General features: G+C 40.7%; 1 long non-coding RNA gene across 1 annotated transcript; it reads right to left on the bottom strand.

Moving 5' to 3' along the window:
• Positions 1 to 2,026: 2,026 nt before the first annotated feature.
• On the bottom strand, positions 2,027 to 6,176 carry LOC123368088. The gene is made up of 3 exons (XR_006578683.1): positions 6,050 to 6,176; positions 3,208 to 3,275; positions 2,027 to 2,660 (listed from the first exon to the last, which is right to left on the bottom strand). It is a non-coding gene; the product is annotated as an uncharacterized LOC123368088 (long non-coding RNA).
• Positions 6,177 to 13,839: the final 7,663 nt, after the last annotated feature.

Genomic DNA, 13,839 nt, shown 5'->3' with positions numbered 1-13,839 from the left:
ACCAAGCGATCCAGACCCACTCTGATTCAGTGATATGTCTGCTTCATTATTTAATACTCCCCCAATTTTTGTTCATGACCCCTGGGATGAGAAGCCCTGGTTTAGATTATAAATTCTTCTAGTCAGAGACCTGTTTCTCACAGTTGTCTTTAAAGTGCTTGATACACTTTTGGTGCTATAAGAGGCCAAATCCTAAACTCCTTACTTAGTTTGCTTACTGACTATAATTCAGAGGCGGCTCTAGGCATTTTGCCGCCCCAAGCACGGCAGGCAGGCTGCCTTCAGCGGCTTGCCTGCGGAGAGTCCGCTGGTCCCGCGGCTTTGGCGGACCTCCCGCAGGCCAGTGGACCCTCCGCAAGACCTCCTGCAGGCCAGCGGACCGTCCTGCAGGGACCAGCGGACCCTCCGCAGGCAAGCCGCCAAAGGCAGCTTGCCTGCCGTCCTCGCGGCGCCGGCAGAGCACCCCCTGCGGCTTGCCACCCCAAGCACACGCTTGGCGTGCTGGGGCCTGGAGCTGCCTCTGCTATGATTAACAGTGGTGATCACCACTGTTTGTATTCTGGTATCACCTCAAGACCCCAAATTAATATTAGGATCCATTGTGCTAGATACACACTGTACGAACATGACATAAAAGACAGTCCCTGCTCAAATTGCTCCCATTCTAAATAGACCTGACACGTCAAGTTGGGGAGGAAGGATGTGGCTATAAGCAGTGATCAGAGTGATGGGTGGCAAATGTCATGTTAGTTCCTCTACTTTAAAAAAAATTGTTTTCCTTATTAAAAAAAGTATGTAGTGGGAGATGGTTTGAGAGACTACATGGGACGAGTCAATAAAGGGAATGCAAATGCAAAAAGTCAGAGCAGCAAGGAAAGGATGGATTTGTTTCTTCATCCTCTGATGTACAGTTCACCTTTACAAAAGCACTTGCCTTTAATTCCTTTTGCACAAAAATCATCACAATAACGTTAATCATGAATTTTTTTGTGACAGTGAAGGCGTATACTATGGAATTCAATTTTGTAATTTAACATTAATTAAAGACTTTAACATAATGCATATACACAAGAGGGCTGAATTAAGGTTGCATGGGCAACCATGATTTTTCAGAGGTTTATAATTTGGCCAAATTTGGACAGATTTTTATGGGAATGGCAAAAGGCACATCACTGACCAAAATGCACCCCCTTGTCAAATGTCAAGTCCCTGCTCCAAAGCAATGGGGCAGTAGAGGATTTAAAAAAAAAATTAACAGCTGAACTATTTTGGCTGAATTCTTCCAGAAGAATTCAGACAGAGGCAAACAACCTGCATGAAAAATTTCACTTCAAATGTTTAAAGTTTTGCAAAGTTATAAGCATTTGAAAACAGGGTCTTACAATAGGAAATGTCAGACAACCTTAAAAGGAGGTGACACTACCAGCCCTGCCTATAAGTAACCCATTTACACTGTGCTTTATGCTCACCCAGAAAAGAATGGAGAATGTAATTATAATGTGTGAATTTTTGTTAATAGAAGCATAGAACCAACACCAGCTTTTCCTTACACAGTCCTTACTCAGGGAAGAAGTCCACTGAAACCAATGGAGGTTTTGTCTGAGTAAGGATTGAATGATTGAGCCCATAGAAATTAATACAGCAAGAGGCATTTTCTGAATTCTTTTTAATATGTAACTTTCTATGTAGCATTGCGGGACTACAAAGAGAATTTGCAGCAACAGTGAGAATACAATCCAGCTTTTTAAATAGTGTCTCATCTTGAACTTTTTACTTCATCTTTTCTAGATATCTATCTTAGGTCCTAATTTGGCTCCCCATCACTGTAGTATCTGAGCGCCTCACAATTTTTCATGTATTTATTCTCACAGCTCCCCTGAGAGGAAGGGAAGTGCTATTATCCCCATGTTACAGATGGAGAAATGAGGCCCAGAGAGAGTAAGTGACTTGCCCAAGGTCACACAGGAAATGTGGCAGAGAAGATACTTTAATGCAGGTCTCCCAAGTCCTAAACTAGCCCCCTAGCAACTAGACAATCTTTCCTTTTGCTAAGTTAAAAGTCCTATTAAAGTCAATGGGAGTCAAGTCTGCATGAGTGAAGCTTCAGGAAGGACTTTACCACTGGAACTATAGGTGGGGATGTGAAAAACTCATAGATTTTTAAGGATAGAAGGGACCATTAGGTTGTCTAGTCTGACCTCCTGTATAACACAGGCCAAAAAATTTCATTCAGTTACCCCGGCGTTGAGACCAATAACTTGTTTTTGACTAAAGCATATCTTCCAGAAAAGCATCCAATCTCGATCTAAGACTTTCCTTGGTAGTTTCTCTCAATAGTTAATCACCCTCATTGTTAAAAATTTGTGCCTTATTTCTGATTTGAATGTATCTGTTTTTTACATCCAGCCATTGGTTTTTATGATGCATTTCTCCACTGGACTCAAGATCCTTTTACTACCTATGTTAGCGCTATCATACCTTTAATACCTATTTTCTCTCCATGAAGTAATCAAGTCACCTCTGAATCTTTTTGCTAAACTAAAAAGTTGAGTTCCTTAAGTCTCTCGCGGAAAGGCATTTTTCCAGTCCTCAAATAATTTGTTGTTCTTCTCAGCATCCTCTCCAATTTTTCAACATCTTAGACAGAGTTGGCTTCAGCTCTGTTCAAAGGACAATGAAAGAAGCAATTAGTATTTGCCAAATGAAAAAAAAAATGACAACACTGTTTAAGGACACAAATGTTTTCCCCAAACTTCCCATCATGGATTACACAGTGTATCAGGGAAAAAAATCACTAAAATCTACATTTTAAGTGTACCTAAAAGTGTAGTGTAAATTTCTTCTGCATAATATACAGAATGAATAATAACTTTTCCCTCCATTAACTTGGCTCCTCTGATGATATCAATGCACCTTACAAACAATAATTAACTAAGCCTCTCAGTAGCTCAGAGACGAAGTTAAAAATTATCCCCACTTTACAGATAGAGAAACAGAGGCAGAAAAATTAAGCGACTTCACCAAGGTCACACAGTGAATTAGTGGAAAAGGCAAACCCTGATTCTCAGTCCCTTGCTCTAATCACTAGACAGATGTCCTTTTAGATCAATGGTTCTTAACCTATTTACCATTGTGGGCCGCAGATGCAGCTCTGTATGTGTTATGTGGGCTGCATCCAAACTATATATATATATACATACACGCTACCTGTGTAATCCTGAGGATGTCACATAGGCTGCGGCTGTGCGCTGATTGGGCTGCATGTGTCCCATGGGCTGCGGGTGGAGAACCACTGTTTTAGATGCATCCTGCCAAGGCCTTGACAAAAATCCCATATTTTCTGTTTGCAAAGTGCTTTGCCTTACAGTTACAAGGGCATTAAAATATGCCATTTATCAAGCTGATTGTAAACTCATCTCAGGCCGGAGAAAGGAGATGTAACGTTACTGAAAATATATTTGCCATGATTTCAAGTTTAAAACCTATTACATTTCTTAGTACACAAGTCTGTGTGTTTGGATGTGTGTGTAAGTGATCGTTAACGCTAGGCACACTGCTGTTAGACAAAGAGGCAGTCCACCTCATGTCAGCGTCTTTATTTCAAAGACCTAAGATACTTAAACTAAGATGGAAATGAAGTGTTTAAAAATCTCACACTGTGAACCACTGATCATTGCCATTCTTTCTTCATTTCCAGTGGTGAAGGATATTTTTTTAAAGAACATTTGAAGATTTCAGCTGGGATGAAATAGCTACCCTGGGCCTTGAAGGAATCTCAGGAAAGCTGTTCTACCATCTCTGAAACACTGGAGGTAGAGAGTCAGGAGACCATCAATCAGAGCTCGTGCACACAGCTGGGAGTCAGATATAGGGAGGATAAAAGTTGATGAGAAAAAAGTAGTTCTTACAAATCATCAAAATCTACTGAACTGTCAGCATGAAGATGACAGTGTATGGTTGCGATGATAACAACAAGCACAGTTGGATTGTGCATGTGAAACCAAGAGAAGAATTTGTCTGACTGTGTAAGAGCTTTACTGCATCTATCAAATCGGTTGCTGAACAGGTTTTAGCCAAGTGGAATACACTTTAATAATAATAGTACTTTGCCCTTCTACAAGGGGATCCCAAAGCATTTTCCAAGCAATGGATTAGGCCTCACAGCTCCCCTATGAGGTAGGTCAGAGTTGTTATCGACATTTTCGAGATGGAGAAATGGAAGCACAGAGAAGTGAACTGACTCCCTAACTCCTAACTCTGATCTCATATTCCCCTTCCCAAAGCTAGTCTAGAAGAATATTCCTGTCTCCTTTCTCTGAAGACAGCAGCTGAACTATTTCCAATGAAAACTTACCACATTAGTTAAAAAAATAACACATTCAGGAATAACCCTTTATTCAGAGCTGTGTGATTCTGGTTGGTGTCATTTCAAAGGGGTGGAAAAGGACATTTCTTTTATTCTGATCCATGTGGGTTCAAAACTTCTGAATTTGTTTTTGAGTTATTAAGGAACCTAAAAACTCAACTGAAACTCAGCCAAAACAGTTGATTCACCTGATTTCAAAGAAAACTCCTAAATTGGTTCAGGATATTTTAAGAGACTTTAGCAAATTCTATGACAAAGTTATTCCAAATTTGTAATGAAATCTAAAACCAGGCAAATTTCCTGTGGTTTTGTATTTACCACAGGAAACTGATTTATCCATATCATTATTGCTGTATCTAATATCACGATGGAGTCCATGATACTGGAGCTCAGTGAAAGCTTCATGGTCCCTACTGTACCTTTGGTAGTTGTGCCTCAAACCAGATCTGTGCATGGCAAGGCTTCCCATCCACAATGAACATCCACTCCGAGACTCCGTATTCTCCATTTCCAGTGGTGGGACACTGTATTTGATGGTCAACATTATCACAAAAAGAAGAGGAGTACTTGTGGCACCTTAGAGACTAACACATTTTTTTCAGCATAAGCTTTCGTGGGCTACAGCTCACTTCTTCGGATGCATAGAATGGAACACATCTGAAGAAGTGAGCTGTAGCCCATGAAAGCTTATGCTGAAATAAATGTGTTAGTCTCTAAGGTGCCACAAGTACTCCTCTTCTTTTTGCGGATACAGACTAACATGGCTGCTACTCTGAAACCTAACATTATCACAGTGGCATGGTACAGAGTGTGGTTGCAAACAAGCAGAGGAATGTTGGTAGTCAGAGCTGGTCAGAACTTTTTCCTGCTGAAAATTTTCTTCCTGAAACATCTCATTTAGACAAAATTGACATTTTTTTATGGGAAAGTATCAATGCAGATGAAAATTTTTGATTTTATGGCAATAAATGTCAAAATGAAAACTTTTGTTTTCTATCAGCATTTTGAAATGAAACAACAACTTGACATAAAATGTTGCTTCACTTCTTTGCTTATAAAGAACAAACTGAAGCCATGTTGTATGTGGAAATATCAATTCAAAAGGACAGTGTTTGTTTTGTTTCGACTGAAAAGGTCAAAGTTATTTCTTTTAACATTTCTGATGTAAAACTTGTTGGAATTCTTTGTTTCACGGACTTTTTTGATATTTTGACTCTTTGTTCTGAATCGGAACCGAAACGGGTGTTGAAACGGCAAAATTTTCAGCAGGCTGAAAATTCCATTTTCTGAACAGCTCTAGTACTTGACTACTAGAGCTGTTCAAGAAACAGAATTTTCAGATGTTTTGTGAGAGCCTCTTTATAGCCCTGGCTAACCATCACAGAGATGTGGTTTCAATTTTCAAACACTGACAGAGCTGGTGAAGTTAGTGAAAGGGAGTGGAAGTCAGGAGATGGGGGTTCTGTGCCAAGTTCTTCCTGAGCATGGCGTTGGGGAATTCACTTCACTTCTCTGTTCCTTGGTTTTCCCAATTGCAAAGTGGGAAATAATAATAATGATACTTCTCTCCCTCAGGGGAGTGTTGTGAGGCTGAGATAGAATGAACTATACAAGGACAAAGCATTATCCATTATGCAGTATTACCAACTCCTGTTAATCTAGGTCAACCCATTTGCTACTCACAAAGTCTGTTGCAGTCCTGAGATTCATCTCTTCTGCTACTAGTGCTTCACAATGCTGTCATTTTCTCTCCCAGAAAGGAACAGCATTAGTTGCTGCAAGAAACTGCTGATTTGTGGCAGTACCTGCTGAAAAGATGCATCACTGGCACTAAGCTCTTAAGTGACTGTCTCAAATGGACAGAAAAAGGCAACTTAGCCAGCAATCACGTTCCAGTGTCTGCACATCAGTCCAGAATATGCTTTACTAACCTTGTGCCTGCTCACTTCTGGACAGCTTTCTGTGTTAGTAAGACCCATTCAAGCATATAATGGCGTTCCTTCCGTTGAGATCACTTCTCTTGCTCCAATGTATCTTTCAAGTGTCTTCTACTGACAGCATTTTCACAAATCCTTAAGGGATAACACTGAATTACCATGTAAGGCACAGAGGTACAAGGGGGAGTAAGATTCCTTCCTCCACACTCTTCTGTGCAGCCTCCCCACATCTCAGCTCCAGTTGCAAAGGCCAGGTGGGGAAGGGAAGCAGCCATTGCACAGATGCTGTTTCCCCCACTATCTCATAAGCAAATGGGCAAGGAAGTGGTGGAGCAGGGTGAGGGATGGACAGATTCTTGATTCTTCCCCCTACAAAGCCCAAGATAGTGCAGTGAGCCGGCATGGAGTGGGGAAGTATGTTGTATCTGGTAAGGGGCTGTAAAGTGAAATGGGAGCAGGGGCAGGATTGTGAGTATCTGATTTACAAGTACTCCCTGGTGCTTCTCCTGAGGCAATGGCCCTTGTACCTTACAAACACAATCTAACCCCCTAAGCAGCAACTGAGGATTTCCTCTTAAACTCAGTATCCTGGGGAGCACTCATTTTGGGATCTAATAGAGTATTTAAGGTGTTTTTTTTTAAATACAGTAACTGAAAATGGAAAGTATTTTTAAATGCAATTTTCTCATTGATTTTTCCATAGAGTGCTATATAATCCATGGTTACAGAATCAAAGAGCCGAATCATAATGTAAGTAGCACATTGATAAAACCAGTAATAAATAAATTGGACTGAAGACGCATGAGAAGTTCCAGTAAAAATTCCAAATTGCAACATTAATTATTGACAATCCATATATAGCTTTACATTTATTCAGACCTTTGGAAAGGAAACTCTGATGCACAGCATGATTAAGGTATGAGCATTAAGATCCTAGGGGGAGGAATAAAATGTAAATAAACCAGAATAAGAAAACCAACCCTCTTGTCTCCTTCTACCTCAGAGGCCTAGAGGAGTAAACCAGCCAGAACAAGCCACAAGCTTTTCTTATTAGGGGCCTGATTCTGTAAGCTGTGTATATACAGAAAACTTGCAGGATTGGCCCCTATTTCTGCTGAAAAGTTTGAATGCTCTGTCCCAAATTTTAAAAAACATTTTGGGTCTCTCTCACCCACCATGTATAGATTTTTCATTAGTTATTATCCTGTGTAAAGCACAAGTCTCCAACTCATGGTCATAGGAGACTGTCACCTTCTATTCTAATAACTCCCTCTCTTTTGGCCGCCTAAACTGTAACTAGTAGAAGTGAAGGGCCAACCCTGTTTCCACTGAGGTCAGAGAGAACAAGATATGCTAACTGTCCATGCTTAGCTTTATACACTGTGAATAGTCCCACTGAAGTCAATCTGTGCAGGGCTGTGGACTTTTAAACAAAATTATCTGTAACGCCTCCCTTCAATTGGTTTCCCCAGTTGAAGGCAAATTGAGGGAGGCCATGCTACGCCGGTATGGCTATGTCCAGTGGAGATCTAAGAATTATATTGATAGGATAGCCCTTGCAATGATTGTGGATGGAAGATGACCAAGGGGGAGACCAAAGAGTTGGTACATGAACTGGATATCAGCAGTCTGGATATCAGACAATTTGCATGACAGCCAGGCATATGATCATGAGTTTTGAAAGAAAGCGATAAAAGTCGCCAACTCCGAACAGGGAAGTACCAAGAAAGAAGATGACGACTGTCTCTAGCCCTGAGTATCCTAAAATAGCCAAATTTGTTTAAGTGGTAAGGTTTGTATAGAGTATATTCATAATGTAAAGGTAGATTTTAGTCCAGAATCTCCAAATGACATGAGAGGTTCAGAATGTGAAAACTGTTTGCTGAATGTGTGTTGTATTTCCAGCTTTCGTCCAAATTATCAGTGTTTTCTTTCAGCTGGAAAAATAATTTGTAGTAAAAAATCCCTCTCTCTCTATTCTTGTTACTTTCCCCCCTAAAACATTGTTTACATTGTTGATTGAATCTGTTTATTGAGATGTAATTACTATTTAATAAGATATGTTTAACTATTACAAAATTGCTGAATACCATTAGTACATATGAGTCAGACAGCTGATATTTAATTTGCAATGAATTATTTTATTTAATCTAAAAATACATATTTCATGACACTCTTTATGAAACTAGGAGTATTTTCTGACATAAAATTATGCAATAAGACAAATCAACTAAGCAGCTGATGGAACCTAAGAAATATAGTCTTAATAATTCACTGGCATTTGCAAACCATCTAATAATTTTCTTACTGAATTGTAAATGCATTTGTTATTGAGACACTAAGGAAGTGATATAGTAGGGTTTACAGGCCATATCATTCCTGATATAACTTCATCAAAGTCAGTGATGTTACACAATGGATAAGTTTGGTGCATAAGGCCAGATCCTCATCTAGGGTAACTCAGCATGCCTTTTACCAGTGGCAAATGAGAACAGGTTTTGCTAAAACATACTCTATGGAAACAGGCAGGGAGATAATAGAGGAAATTTGGTTGTGGGATCTGAAGCTCTTTAAAACATAGCATGAGCCTACAAGAAGTTGCCATTACACGCTGGTCACTTCTGATGAAGATATCTGCCAGCTGTAGTTGTCTCCTATAAAAGTACAGGCAGCACAGCTCCTGCCAATTATGACTGTAGCAGAAAACATGTCTTCTGATGGGATCCTACACAGCTTTTCTGCGTGTAAATTAATTGATGTTTACATTTTAGGCTAATTATAGTCTATGAAAACACATGCCCGAGGCCAGTCTTGGCAGTACAAAAATGATTGGTTCTTCATTCCAGTTTGCTGAATAGAAACAATAGGCACTCCATCCTCTATCTCCTCCTGCCTGTTACACTGTTTCATCTCTACTGACTGCTTACAGTCCCAAAAGGAAATGATGGTATGAAAATGCCTCTCTCTTCCATAACTGACATTGGCTTGAATTAAAAACCTGTATCCTAGTACACCAACCATGGAGTGTTTGAAATCCAGATCAAATTCTGCTGCTCATGCTCCTCTTGAATCAATAATAAAGTTGGGCTGGTTTTCTGATTGTGAGCTTTGTTCTGTCAGATGGATATTTGAAACAGCAGAAGCACAGACTGATTCTGATTATGAGATGCAGAAAACACTTTAGTCTGATATGAGATACTGTGTGACTGAAGAACGGAGAGGTTTAGGCATAAACCACTCAGGGGACTGATAGTCCACTTCTGGGTTATCAGTTCAAATCTAGGTCAGGCTGGTAGTGACCAAAAGTCATTCCCATTTGACTCTCGGCACAGAGACAATTAGATCGATCATGGAAACTGATTTACCAACTTAAACTGAGGTGGTGTCTCCAGGTAAGAATTCATGCATACTGACAGGGCATTATGGGAGAGCTTGCACTGCATCTGGTCAGGCCATACCTACTCCATGGATAAACAGAGGATATTGCTCCCTATGGCAGGTAATCTGCCACCTTTCACCAGAACTAAATTAATCCCCAATTCTTTAAAAAAGTACAGAGGGTGAAATCCTGGCCTCATTGAACTGAGTGGGAGTTTTGCTATAGATGTCAGTGGGGTCAGGATTTCACCCAGAGAATGAAGATAGAACCCATTTTTCTCTCACAGTCCTTTACAAGGCTGAGCAAACCAGTACGCATAATATATAATATAAGCAAACTAGGTAACTACAATCTAGATGAAATTACTATAAGGTGGATGCACAACTGGTTGAAAGACCATATTCAAAGTATAGTTATCAATGGTTTGGTGTCAAATGGGGAGGGAGTATCTAGTGGGGTTTAACAGGGGTCTACCCTGGGTCTGGTACTAGTCAATATATTCATTAATGACTTGGATAATGGAGTGGAAATAAAATTTCAGATGACACCAAGCTGGGGGAGTGGGGTTGCAAGCACTTTGGAGAACAGGATCAGAATCCAAAATGACCTTGAAAAATGTAAGAATTGGTCTGAATTGAACAAGATGAAATTCCATAAAGACAAGTGCAAAGCATTTTCACCCAGGAAGGAAAAAAAATCAAATGAACAACTAAAAATGAGGAATAACTGGTTTGGTGGTAGTACTGCTGAAAAGGATCTGGGGATTATAGTGGATCACAAATTGAATATGAGTCAACAATATGATGCAGTTGTGAAAAAGGCTAATATTATGCTGGGGTGTATTAATAGGAGTGCTGTATGTGAGACAAAAGGACTAATTGTCCCACTCTATTCGGCACTGGTGAGGCCTCAACTGGAGTCCTGGGTCCAATTCGGGGTCCCACACTTTAGGAAAGATGTGGACAAGTTGGAGAGAGCCCAGAGGAGAGCAACAAAAATGATAAATGGTTTAGAAAACCTGACCTATGAGGAAATGTTACAAAACTGGGCACAGTTAGTCTTGAGAAAAGCAGACTGATGGGCTCCTGATAACAGTCTTCAAATATGTTAAATGCTGAAATAGAGAGGACTCTGGTCAATTGCTCGGCATGCCCACTGAAGATAGAACAAGAAGTAATAGGGTTACTCTGCAGCAAGGGAGATTTAGGTTAGATATTAGGAAAAACTTTCTAACTACAAGGGTAGTTAAATTCTGGAATAGACTTCCAAGGGAGGTTGTGGAATCCCCATCGCTGGAGGGTTTTAAGAACAGGTTGGACAAACTCCCATCAGATGGTCTAGGTTTATTAGTTCCTACCTCAGTAGTGAAGGCTGGACTTGATGACTTCTCAAGGTCCCTTCCAGCCCTACATTTTTATGATTCTATGATATAAAAACTGACCCAAACTCATGCCCATATAAAATTGAACTATACTTGAACTAAACCTTTTTGGATGATTTGAAAAATGTTGTTTATCTTCAAAAATATTCTACAGCAGATGCATTTCTTAATGTCCTGTTTTTGGCAGAAACCAGAAAGAAGTGGTACCGAAGATACCACATGAAAGACTGATTCTCTTGGCTTTGGATTTCCAACTGGGCCAAAATCAGAGAACAATGGAAGCAGTCTGCAAAACAACAATTTCCACAATTAAAAAATAATGAAAATATTATAAGAGGAAGTCTGTTTTCCTGACCAAAAAAGCTTTGTAACAGTTTGGATTTCAGGAGACTTTATCCTGAATGGAGCTATGCTCAGTCTTTGTTTCATGGAGTTTTGCACAATGTTTGTCAGTTTATTTAATCTAATTTTACTGTATTGGTATTTTCACATCAGTAAGATGTGGAAATGCCTGTATTTTGTTCCATATCCATATAGCATTGTAGTTGATTCATCTCCATTACACCATTACAGCTACTTCTTCTACAAACCTATGATTTGCCAAAGACATGCGAAAGTAAAATAAACATACACAACTGATTTCTGGGGGGCATGTTTACAAAGTTTGTTCAAAAAAGGTACATAACTTACCAAGATATACTGCAAAAATGGGTGAATTTCAAAGGCAAAAACCACATAGTTTTATGTTTTGCATTCTTTAAAAGAAATTTGCAACCCTTTGGTCTTTTCTTAAATCTTTTGAGATTCATTAAGTGCTAATGTACAGTGCAGAGCTCTAGAAGTGCCCTCTAGATCAGCACTTTTCACACCACCCCTCTGGCACATAGACCTGAATGGAAATGGCTGTCTTTGTCTGCCTTTAATGCTCAAATTGGAGGGGAAAGTGTGTCCCCACTCCTCCTGCAATGCCAGAAGGCTGTATGTAATTGGTTGGAAGATTGCCCTTCTCCTCTTCTACACCTGGGACCAATGCTGTCCCCATATTGTTCCTTCCGTTCTACACAAATACAGTATAAATGTGGATACATTTCATAGCATTTACGTACCTGAGATGCATGGGAAATGCCTAGATTCAACAGTGACAGGTTGTATAGAAAACACAAAGGTGATAGACAGATTAATCATTTTGTTTTCTTTCCCACATTTCTTCACTGCCTTTTCTTTTTTGATCTTTTTATCTCATCTGCCCCCACAAGTCCCTTTTCCTCTCCATGGGTACGTCTATACTACTCGCCAGATCGGTGGGCAGCGGTTGATCCAGTGGAGGTTGATTTATCACGTCTAGTCTAGACGCGATAAATCAACCCCCGAGCGCTCTCCAGTCGACTCCTGTACTCCACCACTGCGAGAGACGCAGGCAGAGTCAACCGGGGAGCAGCAGCAGTCGACTCACCACAGTGAAGACACCGCAGTGAGTAGGTCTAAGTACGTCAACTTCAGCTATGTTATTCACACAGCTGAAGTTGTGTAACTTAGATCGATCCCCCCCGCCCAGTGTAGACCAGGCCTTTCAAGGGAGCTCGAACCTAACCAGCCATCTCTTCTTTCCTAAGCTGTCTGGTGGTGTTTAGGGGTGGTGGTGGTGGTGGGGCACCTTCATTTCCCTTCCTAGTCGTAGTCTGATCTCCAGCTTGCTCATGTATTTCCCTCCTGCTGATACCTAGGCCAGTATTTCCCAACCTTTCAGACAAACTGTACAGGCCAGTAGACTAAGGCCTCGTCTGAACTTGCCATTACCCGCTGGGCAGTCCCTGGGGCCTCTACACAGAACAATGCCCCTGCTGGCAGGGAGAGGCAAAGCAGGTGCTGTGGTTGGTAGAGAGGTTGCTGCACTCTGGTTACTCAGTAGTTGCTGAGGTAGCCCATGTGCTTTGCTAGTTAGAATGTGCCTGGAAGGGATGGCAGCTATTTTGGCTGGATTTGGGCACTGACTCCATTTTATGCAAACCAGGTAGTGGCCCCACAGGCTGCTGGCATGTTGCACAGAACACAGCAAACTTTGAATTTGTCCTGGCCTTTGAGCCTGCCAAATTTCTAATTTAATATGCATTCATCTTTGCTACATTCAGGGGAACGTGTAATGAAAATCGCCATATTAGTCATGAGCTGTCAACAGTGAAGAATTTCAATTACCATCTTCCAGTGTCAGCTCACTCCAGAGAAGGAATATAGCATGACACATCGGAATAACAAACGTGTGACGGATCTATTTTAATTGCCTTTCTTATCCACACTTAACCTCTATCATTGTGGCAGGAGAGAGAAGGCAAGAGAGGAGGTAACCTTCTTTTATTTCAAACCAATGGCAAAGGGTAGAGAAAAGGATGGGGAGTCAGCCAGCATCCATCAACATATGAAACTGAATTGGCAAGGGGCTCCCCCTATGGGGACTGGCTATTGTGTCTCCATCCTTATCAAAACAGTTGCACGTAATCAGCTGATTGGATATTCCTGCTGCTTGCCTATAAATTATTCATCAGTTAAAAAGGACTGGCTGATTTTCTTTTTCTCAAGATAAATTTGGAATGGGGGCGACAGCACAAGCTCTGTTGGTGATTTCCTGTCTCCACATGAGAGTGGCTCGGTTGCTCTTCTGCTTATTCTTTGATTGTTGGGTGGCGCTAGGTCTCCCCACATACAGATGACATGTGAAGCTTTGGTATTCTCGTTGTCTTGTGGGACCTTAAGATTTCTTCTCTGGCAAAAAATGATGTAG

The sequence above is a fragment of the Mauremys mutica genome, chromosome 4 (genome assembly GCF_020497125.1).
Source record: "Mauremys mutica isolate MM-2020 ecotype Southern chromosome 4, ASM2049712v1, whole genome shotgun sequence".
Taxonomy (NCBI): domain Eukaryota; kingdom Metazoa; phylum Chordata; order Testudines; family Geoemydidae; genus Mauremys; species Mauremys mutica.
The sequence above is the reverse complement of the archived record's forward strand: the minus strand, read 5'-3'. Positions and strand labels throughout refer to the sequence as shown.